This window comes from Chlamydotis macqueenii, chromosome 25, assembly GCF_036417535.1.
Source record: "Chlamydotis macqueenii isolate bChlMac1 chromosome 25, bChlMac1.mat, whole genome shotgun sequence".
NCBI classification, from domain to species: Eukaryota; Metazoa; Chordata; class Aves; order Otidiformes; family Otididae; genus Chlamydotis; species Chlamydotis macqueenii.
Window position 1 is genome coordinate 4,009,023 of NC_141580.1, and position 19,684 is coordinate 4,028,706.

A 19,684-nucleotide genomic window follows, 5' to 3' on the forward strand; every position below is an offset into this window, starting at 1 on the left:
GGTTTCTTACACCAATAATCAAACGGTGCAGCAATTTTGACAATGGATACTTTACAGCTGCTGAGTGTTGTCTGTATTGATGATCTGCGCAAGTACGGACAGCAAGGGAAAAGTTTTTGGCACGTGGGTTGAGTCTGTACACAGACACACGTACGTCCGGCCGTGTCATGCGAGAGCGTTGCCCCGCGACTCCCCCGGGCCGGCATTTCCTCCTTACCCATCGCGAAAGCAGTCCTGCAGCTTCTTGCAGAATTAGCAGCTCTCCCTTTCCACCTCCTAAGGCCAAGTGTGATCACATCTCCCTGGGTCTGGGGGAATGACACCAAACATAAATCTCTGCTGAGATGCTGCTCTGCTGCAGAAACAACAATCTCCGCCGATGTAATGCGGAAAAAAACCCTAGCCTGCCATTTTTCTCTTTTCACTGGATACACCTTATCACATGGCTAGAAAAGCCTAATGTTTTGTTGAGTGCAAAGGTTAACGCACACCAGATGGCAGAGAAACGTATTTCTGCGGAAGCTGGAGAAGTATTCAGCTGAAAATACATCAGGCTGCAAATCTGGGGAAGAACAATCAGAGGTTTCTCGGCATTTTACACAGGAAAAAAAACTGGTCTGAATGCAAACCATTGAAAGTCCAACCGCCTCTTAAAGGTCTGTAGAGCTGCCGTGTCTCATGGAGCATCATGTATATTTTATGTAACACGTTGGTCTACAGGCGGTTTGAGAATTCACGTGCGCGTGACACGCTGTGGAGACACGTGAAGCCTTCATTTGGCACAACGTCCTCTCTGCTGAGCTCACACGCAAACGTTTCAGCTTTACAAAAAAAGCAGTGGAAATGATGTTCTCGTGTTTAGCAATGACTAGGTTTTTAGGGAGAGTGAGTCGTTATTACTGGTATGAAAGCGGCGGACTTGGGAGTGGCGAGAGCTTCACTGGATCACCTTTATCTCAGACTTTTATTGTCACCCAAACCAGACTTCCTCCCCTCCTAGCCAAGAACTCCTATGCTCCCACCTGTCAATAGTCTCTCACGTCCCAGCCACTGGGAAATGACTCATTTCTTCCCTTTCACGGATGAAACAGGGCTGGGGGCACAGAGATGTCAGGCTGCTCCCTACCCAACCCGCGTCCCAGCCAGCACACGGGGTGCTGCAGGAAATGCATCTGCACCGGAGCACACAGGTGGCACGTGGGGTGCCTGGTACCTATCGATAGTGCACGTTTCTCCTCCTGTTTTCCTGCATCGGCTAACGAGGAGAGTCCTTGAATCCCCAGAGCCACAGCCCTCTTGACTGGGAGCCATGGCGGGACTAGCGAAAAAAACCCTTCCGTTCACACTGTCCGGAAAAGGAGAGCACCCTTTTAGGAAACACTGCACAGCCAGAGGTTTTGACTGGGTCATACTCTACATCAGCAAAGCTTACAAATCCTAATTCCAGCAGAATTTCCTACGCGCGGAGACAAGCACACACAATGGATCAGGGCAGCTTACAGAACAGACACTCAGTTTTTCAATTACCCCACTTTCTTCCCTCGCCTCTAGCAGTGCTCATATTAAGTTTCATTAGCCACTGTCTCATATTTTGGGTAATTCCCTTCCCTTGAGGAAAGCGCACAGCCCCTTCAAGAAGTATTATGTGTCTGCATTAGCGACTGGACGCTGAATACTGGATCCATGCAGCACTTCCAGGCAGATAGACAGGAAATCCATTTTCTTCCAGTGATTACAGTAGAAGGGCTTCTGTCTGACTGGAACTTGCCTGGTGCGGCTGTAAAATAATCTCGGCACCAGGCTATTGCCTTTCAGGCTCTGTTTGGGAATTACAACGGGGTGATGCAGTACTGGGAACGGGCAGGTGTCTGCAGAGCCCTGCAGCCTCTTTTCCCCCCACACAATGCCACGTTGTTTTAATTTCTACATGAAGGAAGGATTTTCATACAGGACCAGACTTTTCCACCACTATTCCCTCCCTCTATACTGTAAGTTATTATTTTGATTTTTTTTTTTAAATAACTCTTACACAAGGATAAGTAGCCGGTTGTCTGGAAGCTCCTTTGGGAACAGACTGCAGAAAGATAGCGGGAGTGAGTAAGAGGATGGTGACTTCATACCACAGAGGTTTGAATCATGTTTCTCTCTTTCCTTTTTAAAGAAGAAAATATTTTTTCAAACCTGCCTCAATCATGCCATGGGTCCCTGGCTTCGGAGCAGGAAACAGTGCTGTGAATTGACACTTAGGCTTTTTTACAACCTTTAATTTTTAATTCAGTGAAAGATTCCAATGCCCCACACTCATCTCCCGTGATAATCTCTCCCCCAAAATCCCACATGCAGAGTATTTCCTGCACTTGGAATTTCTCACCAGTTGAGCATTAGCCCAGCAATGCTACAGTGAAGTCCATGATGGGAGAGACACCAGAAAAAGGATTGTTCCTCCTTTCAACATTCACCACAAACATCCTTACAATTTTACACTTTCATTGACTTTTCACGCTGTATTTCTACATTTCAACCCTTTCCATTCTATGTTTCTGTCATGAGAGATGATAAAAAAAGTTATGTAACTGATGAGGATCTGTGTACAGTATCACCTTAAAGAAATAAGTGTGTTAAAAGGAGAATTAAATAATGAGATGAGAAATTGTCTGTCTCCGGGAAACACTTTATGCACGTCCCTGCCTTGTTTATTTGCAGAGGAGAGCACAGACATGCCGGGGGTGTGTTTTACATTACACAACATCGGGGTTGGGGACATTCCTGTCTGCACTGCAGCCGTGTTTATACTGCCAGGTTCCAGTACGGATCTGTTTAATATCCTGCGAACGCTCGGCGTCCTTTGCGCACTCTGGGCAGGAAGCCTTTAATGCACATACTGAGAAGAGTTTCCAACCGTTCAAACATTAGATAAATAAGCATGAAGAAAAGTCATTCTACTGCAATAATTAAATTCTTCTTGTGCTTTGGTGAGGTTTCTTGGAGAATAAGCCTCCCGATTCTAGCAGAATTGTTCAGAAAGTCCAAGAAAGCCAGAAGGGAAACAAACTCTGTGGAAAGCATCCTGAGACATCTGCCCTTTGCATTTTGTAGCACCGTGAGATGTTAGTTGAGGTCAGAGCCTCACTGTTCAGCTCAGAGCAGGCCTTGTCTCAAAGGCGTTTTGTCGTTTTAAACAGGTGAGTACCAAGAAGAAAGCAAAAATACTCCTGCGTACCCCTCCTCTAACTGCGGAGTGCGGACTTGCCCCGTGCTGGAAGAGTAAGGGAACCAAAAAGTCTGGAGCCCTTGTCTGGTGACAGTACCGTCCTTATCCTGATGCTATTACAAGGAATAAGTAGTCTGGTCCTGATCGGGGCTGAACTACGACATCATCTTTGAGAGATCAGAGTCCAGCCCACAGCATCTCATCACTACTTACACATAATCATCTCTTTTAAAATTTCTTTTCTTTTTTTTCATTGTGATAATTTCTCAGCCAGTAACAAGTTGAGAGAGCAGCTGGAGAGAAGGTTGTGCCTGAGAGTTTCTAGAGCTGATGATAAAACCACGTGTAAGGATCAAATATTGGAAGGCCAGTCAAAAACCTGCCCTTCGAAGACCAGCCCTTGGGTGCTGAGAAACAGTTAAAACAGTTGCAGAGGGATCTGGATCGATTGGAGCATTGAGCAACCCCCAATGGCATGAAATTTAACAAGAACAAAGGCTGGATTCTGCATCTGGGAGGGAGTAATGCCGGACACAAGGATAAGTCAGGAGAGGAGCCAGCAGTGTGCCCTGGCAGCCAAGAGGGCAAAGAGCATCCCGGGGTGCACCAAGCGCCGGATGACCAGCCAGTCAAAAACTGTGATTATCCCGCTGGATTTAGCATTAGTGCAGCCTTGCATTGGATACCATGTGCAGTTCTGGGCCCCACGATTTAAAGACGTTAAGCTGCTTGAAACGTCCAGAGGGCAACCAAGCTGGTGACAGGGCCGGAAGGCATGTCCTATGAGGAGCAGCTGGGGACTTTGGGCTTGTCTAGTTTGGGGAGAAGGAGGTTGATGGGCAACCTCATCGCTCTCTACAGCTTCCTGAGGAGGAGACGTGGAGAGGGAGGTGCTGACCTCTCCTTCCTGGGAGAGACAGGGACAGGACACGTGGGAATGGGTCAAATCTGAGTCAGGGGAGGTTCAGACTGGACATTCAGAAGCATTTCTTTACCAAGAGAGTGGTCAAACCCCAGAACAAGCTTCCTAGAGCAGTAGTCAATGCCCTGTGCCTGTCAGTGTTTAAGAAGCATTTGGTCAATGCCCTTAATCATAGAATCTTAAGGTTGCAAAAGACCTCCAAGACCATCAAGTCCAACCATCAACCTAACACCATCATGCCTACTAAACCATGTCCTGGAGTGCCACACCTACTCCTCTTTTAAACACCCCCAGGGATGGTGACTCCACCACTCCCCTGGGCAGCCTGTTCCAGTGCCTGACCACTCTTCCAGTAAAGAAGTGGTTCCTAATATCCAACCTAAACCTCCCCTGGTGCAACTTGAGGCAGTTTCCTCTTGTCCTATCAACAAGTTATTCGGGAGAAGAGACCAACACCTGCCTCCCTACAACATCCTTTAAGGTAGTTTTAACTTTTGGTCAGCCCCGAAGAGGTCAGGCAGTTGGACTAGATGATCATTGTAGGGCCCTTCCAACTGAACTGTTCTATTCTAGGTGCAGTTGCTTTGCCATCTTTTACATATGTGAAGAACATAACTCATCGTTTGGAAAACAGTGCAAGGGTAATAACGTTGGACTTGGAATCTGTATAAAACTTCAAATATGAAACTTGGCTTGAATTTTCCCTTTCCTTCACAGTTGCTAGGGCTAGCTTGACTAGCATTATTTTTAGGAGAAAAATGAGCTCTCTTTTTACAATCTTATCTCTGCTTTAATTTCATTGTGTCTCGGCCAGAATCAAGATGAGATGATGCCAAGAAAAAGGATGAGCTCATTGCATTTAACGGTATGAGGTTTCACAAATATTACTCTACATTACTCTATTGAGGAGTAGGCAATGGTATAGAACAGGTAATTTTTATTGCAAACAAAAGGAAAATGCTTTATTCTTCAGGTGTGAAAATGGCTGCTAACGTTGAGAGTGCATTTCTTGAAATACTAAATAACCTAATCCACCACTCGCTAGGCTGGCACACCACTCACGATGAGTCCTACAGCTGCTTATGGGAGAGCAACGTTCAAACACGTCGAATGTTGGCAGCTCTGACTTACTTTCATGACATTTGTCCCTGTTTTAGATAATTTAAAATTGCGCCATTGCTGAAGTTAGTGAAGATGTAATTCTAAGGGCACGTGAGAAGATGATGCATATATTTTAAAACACACCTATGTACTTTATACACAGATTAAGCCTTAGAATTTAAAGTCTGGTCATGAGTGTAAATGCTGCAGTGCTTGCAATGCCTTCTCCTCCATTGCGTACCGGTGGTAACGTTTAAGTGTTTTTCTCCTGCGGTAGGGTATCCTTTGGGCAGAACTGCAGAAAGCAGACCATGAGTGTGTTGCTTGGAATATCTGGGACTTTGCAAGAAGCTGTTCAGGCACAACAGGAAGAAAGTGGACTGGGTGCCTGGCTTGATTGTTTGCCAGGTACTGGAATTAGTGTTTAAATGCATCTAACTATGCTGCCAAGTATCCCACGGCTCCTATTTCGAAAGCAATAGGAAGATATGATCCATTCCATCTCCTTCGCTCTTCCTGCAACTTCACTGGATCGCAGAGTCCCCGGTGACTTTCCCAGGGGTGTCTGCTCCAGTGTCTCACTGACACAGAATTACCTAATTTGTTATGGCTGGGAAGAACCGAGAAAAATGAAATCCAGGGTCTGCAGTTAATTGGGGTCAGGTTGAGATGATTTATGGTCTGAAGAATGTACTCATTCTTGACACTATCAACAGTATCAACTGGGCTCAGGAACTTTGGAATCAAATTAAAATTGGGATTTTCCAGAAAACGAGAAATAGCACAGGCAAGACCTGAGGGAAAAGGCAGAGTAGTGGGCAGAGGAGGGCGTATTTGGTCTACAAAGCCAAGCACCTTCTCTTCCCACACTGTCAATCAGTTAACCTTCAGGTCCTGATTTATCGTGATCCAGAGGAGAGATGGTGCCAGGAATGGGTCTATGCCAAGAAAATTTCATCTGTCTGGAATCTGACAGAAGCAGGGGGGGCACGTGGGGAAAGAGGTTTGGAAATTTCAGAGGAAGGTGGGATTTGTCCTAGTTACAGTGTCTGTGTTCACTCAGCTGGCTCGTGTTAGCAAGTTAGGCTCACTGAAAAATAGCGTCAAATGTTTTTCCATCGCTCCAGAGCCTTGAGCTTGAGCCCAAGTCGGCAGGCTGTGCAGCGTAACCCATGACCCTCAACAGCAGGAGCCTTCAGCAGGTTCCCCCATGCCTTTTGCTGTATGTCTTAAGTCAACATCTTTGTTTTCTCTGTGGGCTTTAGAAAAGGATTACAGAAGAATTACTCTATTTGCAAGTCCAAGGCACTTTTACGCACTTCAGAAGTTAAATACGACATGAAAATTCATTCAATACTAATACTCTGAAAAAAAATCACTGGTGTTTTCTTTCTTAGTTATGACACTGTTTCTCCGTTCTCACTAACTTTGCATCCTGTTCTTAATTACACAAGGTGAAGCCATTCCTGAGCCCAGAGAAACCAGTGACTGAACACAAACTTGGGGCATACCCTTTGGCTCTCCAGCACCAAGAGCTGGAAAACAAGCTTGGAAAGCCCAGCGAGGAGCCCGAGTCTTACAATCAATCCTGCAAATTTCCTATTTCAGGAAACACACGGCGTTGCCCCGGGAGAAACTACAAATGGCTACGCCTTGTTACGTCACAGGAGACAGGTGTGTGCAAGACTGGCAATGATCAGGTTTTGCAGACAGCTAGGGATGCTGTTCAAGTTACTCCATCTGCTGCTCAAAATTCCTCCAGACATGAGTGCAAGTTTTAACCATAACGCGTTCTGTGAAGGTCTGGAAATACACGGTACATGGAATCTGCCTGCTCTGTACTTCTTTGCTAAAGGATCAGAAATTAAGCAGTCGTCTCCTGATAGCGTGTTATTACCAAGACCTAAGCACCGTACACATCCTGAAGACCTTGTTTTGTTTCTTTTTCATTGTTCTAGTTTAATTTTTTTATCTCCATTTTTTGTTGGCATTCAAACAACAGTCTATGGAACAACCTGTGGAGAGCAAAAGCACTAACAAAGACTGAAAAATCTTAGAAACAGTGCTTTCCTGCTCCTTCCAGCACTCACATACCTCCCAGAGAGCAGGAATAAGAAGTCATACTGCAGGTCTTGGACTATTGTCCTGTGCTCTTTAAAAAAGTGAAAAAAAAAAAAAAAAAAACCAAACCCTACAGAATATACTTAGCATTCACGTTGCTTTAGCCACCAGATTGACTGAGATACAGAACAGCATCTTTTGTGGGTTTCACAGCTTTTTGTTAAATAATGTTAGCCTGACCTTAGAGGATTTGATATTACGTTTAGAAAGACAAATTCATAATTATTCTAGAGCTACGTAGTACAGAGGAGCACCTTGAACTGGACAAGAATAGCACCAAAAGAAGAGAAGACAGGAGTGACAGCAAAATACAGACCCCTCAGAAGGCTGGTCTGCCTGTAAGTGAAGCAACACAGCTGAACTCATTGCCTTGGAACTCACGTTATTCAAGAACAAAACGAAAATTAGGTAAACTCATTCCAGCATGCCCACTTTTTTCTGTGCTATCACTTCCCTAGAAATGAAATAAGAAGATTTCATAGCGCAGAAGTCCTTTAATGGGAAAATTTTGTCCAAAGATACTAATTTTATTTTTTTTTTAAAGCAGAAGAATCAGCTCTATTCTGCTAATTTCTATCAAAACGGGCAGAGGAAGGGAAGGAGAGAAAAAAAAATTTGTCGCAAGCCCAGGAGCGGTGGTTACAAGAACTTTCTGTAGGATCCTGTGCTGCTGCTTGAACAGCATCTTGACTCAGTGGAGAGTGCATTAACCCTTTCCCTGCCCACACTGTAAGAGGGTCTTTGCATACTACTCCACAGGGATATGAGCCCAAAACATATAAAACTTCTTGGGAACGTGAATTCTTGCTATGGACGGGTCCAAAATGCTGTATAAGGACAGACACGACACACTGAATCATCTATGCTGTATCTCAGAGACTTCACCTAAAGGCACACACCGAAAAAGGAGAAGAGCACAAGGCTGAGCTGTCCCCTACCCCAGCGCCAGCTCCAGCACAGAAAAAGCCAGGAATGCAACTTTGTCCTTATCAATCTTCCTGACTCACTCTCATCTGCGAGATTGTCAGTGGATGCAGACATTTGGCAGTGCTCTTTGCTACCTGCAGTTTGACTCCCAACCGAGCAGACAGCAATAACAGGGGGTATTTACTCAGCTGCGCTTCTCTTGTGGGTCCTGGGGAGAAAAGATATGTTCTGGCCCCATTAATCACTTCATTATTTGCTGGAGTAAACAGGAGGAGCCACAGGGGGTTGTCTTTGCCCAGGAGGTTCCACAATGCATGGGGTTTGCTGGAAGGGACACCTTCACCAAAAAAAAAAGCACCAAATTCCTTCACTGGAAGGAGGGGGAGATGAGCTGGGGTTACTAAAGATGGTAAAGGGAGCGCAAAACTGGATTGAGCAATGGTCCAAACAACTCCTTTCTGTCCCTCCCACCAGGTCAAGCAGCACCTCAACTGTGCTGCACCCAAGGTGGGAAGCGTCTCCTACTATACAGACCCTGGAAAGAACGTGGATCGTCTACTGCCTGCTCCTGTCTAGCGTGTGTCGGGGGAGCAAGGGTATACTTCGAGGCTGCAAAAACTTCTGGGATCTAGGGGTTTGGGTGTGGATTTTTTTTATTTCCTGCTCTGAAGTGTGTATCTTCTTCCATAATGCATAAAGCAGTGCCCCTTTCTCTGAAGGCCTCTGACACACCAAGGCAAGGACAGCAGGGAGTCTCGTTTTTCAGGACCCAGACATACTGCCACTTCACTTTTCGGACCAGAAGTTAGGAGAGAACCAGGACACCTTTAAGCCCCAGTTGCTGTGCTGAATGACCAAGATGTGTCAGTACTGGAGCGGTCACGGCCGCTCAGAGGCACAGATGAGACGAGCGGACTCAGCGTTTCACAGGAACCACCACCCCCAACCCCGTTTGAGCTGGAAGCCTCTTCAAGCCAAAGAAGTATTTTTCCTTTGTCCAGGCCTGCAAAAAGGATTAAACACCAGGGGAGAGGCCAGCCTTTGGAGGATGGGGAAGTGTGGATGGAGTGGAAGTTCAAAGCAACCCAGTGCTCTGCGGCGTTACCAACGTTAGAGTATGGCTTTGCCTGGCTCTGTGCTCCACAACCTCAGCAGCTTTCAGAAGGGGCCGTCGTAGTCTCTCACAAAGGGAAGTGCTCCAACAACCTGACCAGACAGCAGAAGTATCCAGCCAGTACATCACCGTGAATTTACACTGAAAACTCTGACAAACAGAAGGAATTTATAAGTGCTTTAAAACATTGTCGGAGTCTGTTGGGAAATTTATGATTTTTTTCCTCTTTTGAGCAATTCCTGAAATATTTTTACACTGAAAATTATTACAAGGAAAAAAAAATAAAGGTTTGTTTCAAAAACTTGGATTATTGGTTTTAGTTTTGGGCTACTAAGAAAGAATAATTTCAGTTCAGTTCAGTGCTGAGGATGTTTTGCACTGCTGCTGCCCTTTACACGACAGTACAGCGGGAGGCAGGAGATCCGGCCAGGCAGGCAGAGGCGTGCGAGGGCCCGCGGCTCCGGCAGGATGTGGCCGTTGATCTGCCGGGACAAGGCTGTTTCTCTACATCTGCTGCTCAGGAACCTCACCATCCACCATCCCTGCACCCCCAAAGTGTGCAGAGCTGCCCCCTTCCCCAGCTCCAGTGAGGGCCCACATCTTAGCCAGTGGGTCAGGAAGGGGATTTTCCTAGCTTCTCCATATAAATATATCCACAGCTGGAAAAAGACAACACCATTGACCCCTTTAAGACAAAGAGTGGGCTATTCCGCGAGGCACATTTATGCTGACTTAAAATGGCTTAAATAGTGAATTTAAAATTATTTTCATATCAAATACATATTATATTTGCCTATCTGTATGTTTTCAGTATGCCATATACCAGTTTGTCTGGCAAAGAACGTGAACCTCATCTCATCAGCGGCTTCACTCCAAAAATGCGCTGTGCTGTAAATGGATGACTCGCTCCTTCCTCTCACTGAGCACCAACTCTACTCGACCAAACTCCAGGATGAAACAATTTATAAAGAAAACCAGATAAAAAACGTGATAAACTAGGATCCTCTTTCAGAATCTTGAGTCTTAACATCATGGTTACTACGGGAAGAAAAATCTCAGCTCCTAGAGCTCTACGACCTTCCAGTCGCAAGGCAGCTTCTGTAGAAAACAAGTTTTCTGAAATTGTAATTCTATGTTTTTTCTCACAGCTTTTAAAAAGGGTACACAGAGGTTACACATGTTTTTCACCCAGTCTTCTGATGTTTACAAGCTTTCTCCTCCCTCCCCCTCTGCCTTTTTTCAGAGGCAGCAAGTGAAAAGCAAAAGAGGCCAAGTGTCCCGCGGGGCAGATTAGCTGTATTACATCCAAGACTTTTAAAATTTTACACGTGGAAATGGATTTGACTGATACTTCTGCTTCCACATGGATGTTCTTAGCTTCTTTACTGCGATTCATGTGCAAGAATCACGTCTGTGTTGATTGATCAAGATCTAGCTCTGCGTAACTAATTTTCCTAGATACCCGACTTATTTTGCATCGCTCAATTTCCCTTCATTTTTATGTAATGAATGGGGGAGGCAGATGATCTAGCACTTTGTAAAAATATTCTACAAGTTAATTGAGCCAAATTAAGCTTAGCTGGAATTTAATGCATACAGTAATCTGAATGATGAGATTTTTCAGGAGGTCTGTGTTAATAACTTCTTTCAAGATGCTTTTCCAAGTTTTCTTGTGATTTAATTATGTTCCCATGTCTGCTGGACCCCTGTTTCGTTTCTGACATAACAGAGCAATTTCCTGAGAAGAAGCAGTAGCAAGGCAGAGACTCTGCTTTTTGTCTTCTAGCCGTAACAATCAATCAATCCTGTCTAAAGCTAGACAACGGAGAGCTGCTTTGGGGACCAAAGGAGGAATCCTATGAGAAATGGATTTTTTTTTCCATTTTTCCCCCCCTCAGTTTCTTTTGTTGAGTGGGTTATTTTGAATTTGGGTGCCAGAAAACCTTTTCCTTCGTAATGCACTTTTGGGTCCAGCAGATTTGTTTCCTGTGCTGTCCTACGAGCTGCTGTGCTGACTTTACTACAAAATAAATAAATAAATAAATAAATAAATAAATAAATAAATAAAGCAGAGCCATAATTCTAGGAATGCCCTGAATTGGCCGTTTGGCAGGGAGGAGAAATTAGTTCTGAGTCCCGCGGGACGACGCTGTCACCAGACCAGCGCCGGCCGCTGTCGCCACCCGCACGGTGCCCGGTGCTGAGCTTCCCCCTTCCAACCGCCAGGCGGCGCCTCCCGGCGCGGGGGTGGCTGCCTGCAGCGCCCCCTGCTGGGCGCCGCGGGACACGGGGCCCGCGCAGCGGCGCGGGGAGGGGAGGGTTAAACCCCTGCTGCGAGCTGCGGGGCTTCTTTCCAAAAGGCTTCAGCTCGCACCAAAGGTCTCCTCACCGCTGGCTGGCTTTAATAGATTTTTTTCCCATTGACTTCTCACTTTATAGACCATCATTTCCTCTCCTGCCGGGGAGCCGCTCTCGGGGTCGCCGATCCCGCCGACTTAAAAGGGATTTCATTGATCAGGTTTTATTGGTGCTTACTTCATAATGGGACCAGTTTCTAATACCTGCTAACAGCTCTGTGTCTTGCTTTGGTCCCCTGGCTCTGCACATCCACAAGCAGAGCCTGAGTTCTCTCCTGCCTTGGTTGAGTGCTTGGTAATTACGGGCACCTTCTCCACCTCCTTGCTACCTCAGTTGCGTCTGTTCTTTTTCATTTCGGTACAGCAAGCCAGCTGCACGGCCAAGCGTTGCTGACAAAATCCCCTACGTGTTGCACATGGCACCTTTTCCCCCAGTGGCATCTCCGTGTTTCTCTCTGGTCATCTCCGCAGTCACGGAAATTTCCCCCAGCTGAAGAGCTGCGTACCAGCCAGCATCGCCAGAACAGATGAAGCCAGAAGATCATCACTTTTGAGACAAAATTGAGTGGAGCATTTTACGGTAGATTTTTTTTTTTTTTTTTAACAGTGAAAACTGAGGAGTAAAGCAAAGAAAGGGAAAGAAAGCAGAGGTTGCAGACCTGACTGTGTTGAGGAGCCCTCTCCTCATACTCTTGACTTTTAATGCTTCATTCTGTTGCCTTGTCCTATATGAAAGAAAGGTTAGAAGTCTCAAGGTCATGTCTGTTAGAAGCACAAATTGGTAATCAAGGCATGCGTTTCTTCAAATGCCTTACAAAAAAAAAAAAAAAAAAAAAGTAAACCTCCCTTTTGACTCCTGAGCAATGCAGGCTCCATGCTCTAAGCTCCTCCAGGTTTTTCTCAGCATCATATTCTTCATGCTGCTCCAGCTGTGTGACTCTCTTCCAGCCTTCCCCAGTCCATAACACTTTGCAGAGTGGTGGCCTATGGCCTGACTTCCACCTGCGTTTGCCTTCCAGGGCCTTTGTTTTATGTGGTAACATGTAGACATTTAGGGAGAACTTGCCATGATTTCTGCAATTAGAGCAATGAAGGTGCCACACCACGTTATAAAAAAGCAATTACTATGATTATAATTATTATAACCTTCATTGCAACAGAATTTAACGCCATCCTTTCCTCTTTCTCGCCAACTTCAGTACTCTGCAAGCACTAATTAGCGATACATCTCCAGTGTCCATCAAGTACACAAATAACTCACCCCTTTGCATACGAGAAACTGAGGCACAGAAGTGGAGAGAGCTCACTCAGACCCAGACAGCGGTGGAGTTGCAAGCAGGACTCCTCCCAGTCAGTCCCCAGCCCCAACGCTCCTCCCAGCCCTGAAGACAGACTGGTGAGCTGCCTGCATGCACACACGCTCCTGTTCTGCGCTGGGGGATGCCATCTGTGACCTGATACTAGTTTAGTTTTTTGGAGTTTATTTCTGAGCTTCATGAAGGTGCAGGGCAGGACCCATGCAGTCACAGCAAAAGTACAAGCCATAGCAGAAAAAGCAGCAGAAGGGGTACTGTCTGTGCATCATCTAAAAACTGAGTGCCAGCAAGCACAGAGTCATCTTCAAAGATTAAGAAACTCATTCTTCAGAGCAACAATACAAGTGATTTGCAACTCGCTACTTCTAGCTTAATTTCCTGCTGCTTTCCCAGCCAGAAACTACGCGCTTCTCTTTGTGCTGAACAAAGTGCAATGGGCTTATGGGAAAGGACGTGATTTTCTTCCAGCTTCTTTCACAGAACGTCTGACTAACAGCCCGGGAGGGTTCGCAGGTTCGTGGGCGCTCTCAGAAAGGAACAAGATGCCAGCGGCAGAGCTGGTATGAAGCTACGGGGCTCCGTTGCCAGTGCCTCTGCGCTTCTCCTGTTTCGGGAATCCCATTCGGAAGCGCTTCTGCTTCCCGCATCGCTGTTACAAGGAGAGCTGAATGTGACCTTGCGGCATCAGGCCTTGGAAGCTGAGAGGAGTGATAGGGAACTTCTGTGTACTTCATCTCTCTTCACAGGATACAGGGAAGAGGAATTCAGGGTAGCAGGCTGCTACTCACTCCGGTTTCCCTAGAAGGCATCTCCCTTTGTCCGCACGTCATCTCCACACATCCTGAGCAGAGCTTTCTCCATTTGCTCTCTCAGCTGCCCTGGCACATTACAGCAACGTGACCATCAATTAACAGCTCAGTCTGTCACGATAAAGAAGCCACCCAGCCTTATATAACTCTCTTTAATTGTTTTCTTACATTATAACGTTCTGCTAAACTTAGTCTGCCATAACTTATATCATTCAATTTCTCAAAGTGCTAATAATTTAATTGCTTCCTTCCTGCAGACAAAGTGCCTGAGCTGTCTTCTCTCATTCAGAACATCATAAAAAGCAGCTGGCATGAATACCTAAAAGGGGCACTTCATTCACAAGACCTCACGGAAAACTGCTTTCTCCAGCGTCTCTGTGTTGTCTCTCAGACACCCACAAAGGTGCAAGAAACCCACCGAGATACTTCCCTGCATACAGGGACCACCTTCACCCTAGAAAGTCACCTAGAGACAAAAAAAAAAACCACGACAAGTCTCATCAGCAAAGTTCTATGGGCTAGTGGAAATCTCCTGTCGTACCACCCCTATGCAACATCTTGAAATTAAAACATAAAATTCAAATTATAAGTAAATAACTCATGCTACCATAGATCCTCTTGCAGATTGCAGAAAGAAGCTGAGGAGAAGAAAGAGGCTGCTAATTACATATTCAAGCTTGAGAAAGAGAACTTACTAGCAGGAAGACATACCGTGCATCTCAAACTTTGATCAATAACCTGCATCTACAATTTAAACTTCCCTAATCTTCTGCCAATGATATCCACCCTGTTTCTAGGAATATGGACCAGTTATGCCAGAGCTGGGTTTGAGCTTCATTGGGCAACACTCTTTGCTTCAGTTTTGGTCTCAAAATGAGTTAGGACGGGGACACTGCCAAACATCCTTCTTGGGAGTTGGATGACGTTGTTTCTTTTACTCATTCTAGCTAATTTTAATGGTGCAGCTTGCAAAATAAAAGGACCAAAAGCAGTTTGTGACTTAGTCAACTGGCAATACTCCTCATCTCTGGACATAACTTTGTAAGCAATTATCTGGAACCCCCAACATAAGAAAGACATGGACCAGTTGGAGAGGGTCCAGAGGAGGCCACGCAGATGCTGAGAGGGCTGGAGCAGCTCTGCTGTGAGGCCAGGCTGAGAGAGCTGGGGCTGTTCAGCCTGGAGAAGAGGAGGCTCCGGGGAGACCTGAGAGCGGCCTCCCAGTGCCCAAAGGGGGCTGCAGGGAAGGTGGGAGAGACTCTTCAGCAGGGCCTGGTGGGACAGGATGAGGGGTAAGGGTTTCAAAATGGAGGGAGGTAGATTCAGATTAGATATTAGGAAAAAATGTTTTATGCTGAGGGTGGTGGAGCACTGGCCCAGGCTGCCCAGAGAGGCGGTGGGTGCCCCATCCCTGGAAACGTTCCAGGCCAGGTTGGACGGGGCTCTGAGCAACCTGATCCGGTTGGAGATGTCCCTGCTCCTTGCAGGGGGGTTGGACTGGGTGGGCTTTGAAGGTCCCTTCCAACCCAAACCGTTCTGTGATTCTATGATCTGTGACCTGATACTAGTTTAGGTTTTTTGGGGTTTGTTTCTGAGCTTCATGAAGGTGCAGGGCAGGACTGCAGATTGTTAAAATTCAGGTGTGTTGATGGAGGGAACATAATTTCAATAGTTAAACAGAATTAACAGTTTTTCATTTTAATCTCCCTCTGGCTAAAAGAAAAAAAAAAAAAAGCAGTTCAAGGGTACAAAGTCATTCACATTACTAAAGCAGATCATTGAGAACAGCTATAACACCCAAAAATGCTGTGACAGACGCGTTAGGAAGTGGATTAGAGTAGCCTGCATGTTACTGAGTGAAACCTCAAATTTCCAGTTCCCGTACACCGCTCCACCGCAACGAGATGGTTAGCTACTAAGCTCCACAACACTCCTTTACCAGTCCCTTTCTGAATATGTTGCTTTGGAAAATCCTTATTAGGATTCTGGCCTGAGTCCCTATTTATCGGGCTGGATGGAAGACCGCACGTACTCCAGAGGCAGATGTCTTTGCCAACGGACTCGAACTTCCAGCGCCTGAACAACGTTAACAAGAGGCTGCTGCAGTGACAGTAGAATACCACAAAGCTGGGATCGAGAGGTTGCGAGGGCTTGACCTTCAGACTTTTCATGTCAAAGCGCAGGCCTCTATCACGTGTGCAACAGGAAAAAAAAAGTAGCTCGGAACACAGACAAGGTATTTTCCCTAGTGAAACAACCAGCAAGAGAATCGGCGCATGTGATGGCTATGTTGGACTGCTCACGAAAACGTAAGCGGAGATACTCCCTCTAGGAACATTCTTTAAATGATGCTTCCTTGAGTTACCAGCATCTTGCATTTTGCTTCCCTGTAGCGCAAAAGGCCAGTTTGGCATTTACTGCTCCACACCAGACAGCAAGAGTCAGAGAAGCAGCGGCTGAGAGAAGAGGATCAGCACAGCTCAGGGAACACGCTCCAACCTAACCTCTTTGGACACTGTTTTTATCAGCGAGGTTGGGTTGAAACTGCACACAAGCATTGGGCAGCGTCAGGATTTCCATGTTTTCTCAGGTGTTGCATCACCTTACTGGGCAAAGATGGCTGAAATCAGTAGGCAGTGACCAGAGCCAGCCCCTTATTCAGGATATTCCTGTCCAGGGAACAACAGGCTACTGAAGAGCGGCTGATTTCATGCCTGATACCGAGAAAACTGAGCTCTTCATCCAAGCTCTTTCTTTACCATATTTTCACAAAACTACAGGTCTCTTCATGCTCCATCCTACAGTACAGGGATTTTTTTCAGCTTTCTGCTTGTTGCTTTCTAAGGCATTTGCTATTTGTCCCTGTTTGTCAGGATCTCTCACTGGGAGCTTTACACTGCATGGCCTCACTGACCACAGCTGATGTGGGCTGCGGGGGACACACCTGAAACTCAGGACTGGGTTTTCTCAAACCAATACAATGCAGGGAAATAGTTAAAACATGGTGGTGGGCACAGGAGGGGGATTAGACACAGAACTCAGTTGGTAGTTAAGAAAAATAAAATATAAACCCAGGGAAGAAACATCTTGGGCAGTATGGATTACAGCATTGGAATAAACTTATTGCTAATACTTCACAAGTAAGAATCAGTTCCCTTCTCATTTGTGTATCGCTTCTGAGCTCTGCACACACTCTACACTTTAAGAAAAAAAAAAAAAAACAAACCACAGAAAGCAATTAATCACCCTGAATGTTAGCTGCTCAGCCTGCAAAGAGAAACTCCAGGATTATACTCCCACATCTGATTAGTCAGCCTTTGGAAACAAACATGACATATTTGTACAAGCACATGAGGAAGAGAGAAGAAACTATCAAACAACCAAGCTCCGTAACTCAAAGTTTGTAACTTCCACTAACCTTTTGCCATCTTGAATATTTCCTGATATGAAGTCAGCAGCTTTCCCAGGATCCAAGCCTTCTGTCATGCCCTGCTTATAAACTCCAATTTATTAACCAACATTTTCACTCTTTCAATTTTTATGAAAACAGAAGAAAGCACTCATCTAGATCACCAAGGAGAGCACGGGACACAGAAAGAGGCAGGTGACCAGGCAAACTGATTTAAACCATGATCCATCCCCCAAGACCACTGTTGTCAGCAGGGGATAAATCACAGACTGGCCTTGCTCGTCAGCAGCAGCATCGGTTTCACCTTGTGATGTTTGACTCCCCATCAGGATCAGCTGTGCCACGGTAACCACTGCCCCGTCCTCTTACTGCAGCTCTTGCACTCTTGCTTAATGGTTTCTTTGCTTTTAAGGTGACACACTATTTGCTTTCTGTTTCCAGCCTGAGAGCTTGTAACGTAAGTGAGATGTGCCAAACGACTGGACTAAGTTGCCCAGACCAGTGGAGGAAAAGTATTTTCCTGGTTTTGTGAGTTTTATGCTGCTTTTCTCTTTATCACTGGTTACTGCCTGGATACTGAAACCCAGAAGCAGCCTGTTCAATCCTACCTGGGTGGAGTCAGAATGTTTCCTAGAGGCAAAAGGAACAATATATCCATTTACATTAATGTCAAACCCAGGTAATTGAAACTAAAAAATCCTTTCCCCAAATATCTTGAAATTGACTTAAAATAATCAAATCAGGTACTTTAAATGGTAAGTTTAGCAATTTAGTTCCATGTGTCAAGTTGCTTTCTAGCATCCTTAGCACCGGGATTTGAGCTTTCCAGCTTTCTACTGCTGGTAAATTGCTTTGACAAACAAAAGATGCTAAAACCTCAATCTGCTCTAGGAGTTTGGGTTTAAAGGGGAAAAAGAGCTACAATAACATAACATAAAAGTTACAATAACATGGCGTGATCTGGAAGCCCCAAGCTCAGTGATTTTCTTCAGTGGCCAGTATTTCTAGCCCTGATTAATATCGTCCTTCCAATTAGGCTGTATGGCATTTTTTTTTACTGGCTTAAAAGCAATAAAATCCTGCAAACTTTGTCCCAGATGCTGCCTCTGTGCAACCCTCAAACAAAAACTTTTACGTAGTTTGTCTTCTGTGCAGTACTTCTGTGGGTGTCAGGGAAAAGTCAGTTATCACACAGGAAACACATCTCAGTCACAGCAAAAAAAAATAAATAGCATTACTGCGTGGTTAGTACAAATTAGTGACAAATTAGTACAAATGGTGACTTTGCTATGTCAAATGCACAGTCACACAGCTCATATCTGTGCTGAGCCCCTCTGCTTTTTCACACACACATATGCACTCATGAACTGCAGCGACCACTCTGCCTAGGAACCATAGAATCATCGAATGGCTGAGGCTGGAAAAGACCTTTAAGATCATCGAGTCCAAACGCAAACCTAGCGCTGCCAACTCTGCCACCAAACCGTGTCCCTCAGGGCCGCTCTGCTCCTCTTTCAAACACCCCCAGGGATGGCGACTCAGCCGCCTCTCTGGGCAGCCTGTTCCAGCGCTTGACAAGGCTTTCAGTGAGGAAATTTGTCCTGATATCCAATCCAAACCTCCCCTGGCCAACTTGAGGCTGTTTCCTTTTGTCCTACGGTTTGTTCCTTGGGAGAAGAGACCCACACCCACCTCCCTACACCCTCCTTTCAGGCAGCTGGAGAGAGTGGTGAGGTCTCCCCTCAGCCTCCTCTTCTCCAGACTAAACAATCCCAGTTCCCTCAGCCGCTCCTCATCAGACTTCTTCTCTAGAGACTCTCTGATCCCTCTTTACAGGGAAGCAAAAAGGCAACCGTGCTGAGACCTATGGCTCCTCCTACATCAGCGGTTCCATTACTGTCAGTTGGATGGGAAACTAGACCATCATCAAGTAAATTAATATTACGGTAGAAAATCCCATCTGGTTTAGACTTCAGAGCACAGCCATAAATTGAAATCACATCTAAAGTGTCAAAGGTTCCGTTACCCCTTATCCAGGAGACGTAGCACTAATAACCGAGAGTCAAACTGCTATGATATGTGTAGGTAAAATTACAAAGCGTGAGTATCTGTTGGCACTGAGACTTTGTAAGACATTTAGAGTATAAATTAAACCTAACCGGGAGACGTACTCTCTTCCAGTTCTCCAATAAAACTTGATTAAAATTAAGAGCCTGAATAGATTGTTACAAAATACATGGAGCAGAAACAAATTCAGTAAAACTGAAAATTCAGAAGATTAACTTCTGAATTCAGTGATCTTCTGTGATCTTCTCAAACCAGAGTCAGTTTAAATTCCAGAGCTGCGTTTGTCCACGTGTCTGCAGTGTCTGGGGATGTGGGTTAGCGTTGCTGGAT